Consider the following 2391-nt stretch of genomic DNA (forward strand, 5'->3'; position numbering starts at 1 on the left):
TGTGTGTGTGTGTGTGTGTGTGTGTGTGTGTGTGTGTGTGTGTGTGTGTGTGTGTGTGTGTATAGGTAATTAAATTCGTAATATGTGTTTTCTGGAGATTTAAATGTGTAAATAACCAATTCTTCGAATATGTACATACTTTCCAATCTAAGTGTCAGTGATATATAGAATTTTGACTATATGAATCTAATTATTTCATATCTGCCTTCTTTGGAAGAATTACCCTATCTCAATTGAATATATGAATAAATTCTAACTTTTACCTATAAATTTCACCCATTTCAGTTAACCGAATTATGAATAGATCATTCTTACCCATATATATCACCATAAACTTCTCTCCAGTATTTGAACACAGAAGTGAATCCCTGAAATATTAAAATACAAAGAATTAATTTTCATTACAATAATTGTTCAGCTTTAAGTGTCGTAACAATCAAAATTCATAAGAATGTCTTTAACTGAGACATGTGCATAGTTAAAGTTATTTGACCCCATTTCAACCGGAGATAAGCAGACAAGATCAAAAACATTCCAACCGTGACGAACTACTACTTTATTCGTTCAGGCATTGGACTTCATTCCACAATTTGTCCCTCCATATTTAAAAGGAATTTCGTTAGTTGTTTTCTCTTATTTTATTCACATATTCTATAAGCATACACACACATTAGCACAAACACGTATACATAGAAACACATTCACACACACGCACCCACACACACACACACATATGTATATACATTTATATGTTATATATGAATAGATAGATAGATAGATAGATAGATAGATAGATAGATAGATAGATACATACATTAGATTTAATTAATGATGTTTGAAATAGATAGAGTGTGTATGCTGTTTACAAATGTACAAATAGATTAAGATTACTCAGATGAAGTTTAGAGCACCACATAGATGATCATCTGAAGAAATTTCTGTAATTACTTTATAGCATTTGTTCCTACGTACGTTTCATCATAGTGGTTGTTTTAGAACACTGCATCAGATGTTCCAGATGCAGATATCAGTCTTCTGTATCATAATGCAATGAAGTGTTGCTTGATGCTCTGTTGCACTTAAGTATCCATTTCCAATTGAATGCTGAACCATATATACGAATGCGTAGATGTGTCTGTTTGTGTTTGTGTGTGTGCGTGTGTGTGTGTGTTTATTTGACTATTTGTGTTTGTGTTTATTCCACCACCAACAACAACAACAGCATCACTACCTTGCGGTTCTTCATAAGTGAAACAATGGAATAAGTAAGAGACTTATGAAAATAAGTACTGGGTGAGGAGTGATTTCTCCACTAACTCTTCAAAGCGATACTCAATTATGACCGCAGTCGAAGGACCGAAACACTTAAAATCATAGATCCATAGCTATATAGTATGTTTTACCAATTCCAGGGGGTCGAAACACAATTTTTGTTTTCCCTTTTTTATCTTCTGTTACATGTTTCAGTAACTGAACTGCTGCCATATATAGACAACGAGTTTCCACACTGTTTCCGTGAACGTAATCCACTTACAAGGCGTTAGTCGGCCCAGTGCTATTGTCGAAAATACTTGTCCAATGTGTTGTGCCATGACACTGACCACGAAACCACAGTTGAAAGGAGTTTATTAGCCACGCAGCCATACCTGCGCCTTTTCACATAAGTAGGCCAACTGGACATCAGTGACAACTGGGAAATCTCTCCAAGTCTTGCAGCCGCATGAGCAACAATTATGAAAAAGCTTAATCAAGGATGGGGTAAATTGCAGAATGGTTTCTGATTTAGACACAAAGTCAGTAAATTTGAGAAGAGGGGTAACTTGATATTATCAACCCCTGTACTGGACCGGTAGTTTATTTTAAAGACCCTGGATTGACGAAAAGCAAAGTTGTGCTCAGCGGAATTTCATCTCACAACGCAAAGAACAGGAACAAATGTAGTAAAGAAATTTTCAGCCACTCTAACGTTTCTGCTGCCAGATTGTTGCGTTTAAAATTATAATTTTTAATTTAGACACGAATCCATCAGTTTTGCCTTTAGTCGAGCAAATCGACCCCAGGACTTATTCTTTGTAAGCCTAGTACTTATTCTATCGGTCTCTCTGGGTGAACCGCTAAGTTACGGAAACGTAAACACACCAGCATCGGTTGTCAAGCGATATTAGGGGGACAAACACAGACGCACAAACATATATACACACATACATATACATAGATATATACGACGGGCTTCTTTCAGTTTCCGTCTACCAAATCCACTCACAAGGCTTTGGTCGGCCCGAGGCTATAGTAGAAGACACCCGCCCAAGGTGCCACACAGTGGAACTGAAATTGGAGTCACGTGATTGGGAAACAAGCTCCTTACCACGCAGCTATGCCTGCGCCTACATG

The 2391-nt window shown here is 37.0% G+C and overlaps 2 protein-coding genes across 2 annotated transcripts in view; one reads left to right on the forward strand and one right to left on the reverse strand.

The window, feature by feature from the left end:
- The window catches only part of LOC106884149 (cytochrome P450 3A19), a 69356-nt gene extending 69016 nt beyond the window's left edge, over window positions 1-340 (reverse strand). The window contains exon 1 of the mRNA XM_052976964.1: window positions 316-340. The gene's annotated coding sequence lies outside the window, so the exon portion shown is untranslated. The remainder of the gene's footprint in view (window positions 1-315) is intronic.
- LOC106868831 (cytochrome P450 3A7) overlaps window positions 1-2391 on the forward strand; it is a 388137-nt gene that overhangs the window by 228545 nt on the left and 157201 nt on the right. The window lies entirely within an intron of this gene.

Source organism: Octopus bimaculoides, chromosome 26 (genome assembly GCF_001194135.2).
Source record: "Octopus bimaculoides isolate UCB-OBI-ISO-001 chromosome 26, ASM119413v2, whole genome shotgun sequence".
Classification (NCBI taxonomy): domain Eukaryota; kingdom Metazoa; phylum Mollusca; class Cephalopoda; order Octopoda; family Octopodidae; genus Octopus; species Octopus bimaculoides.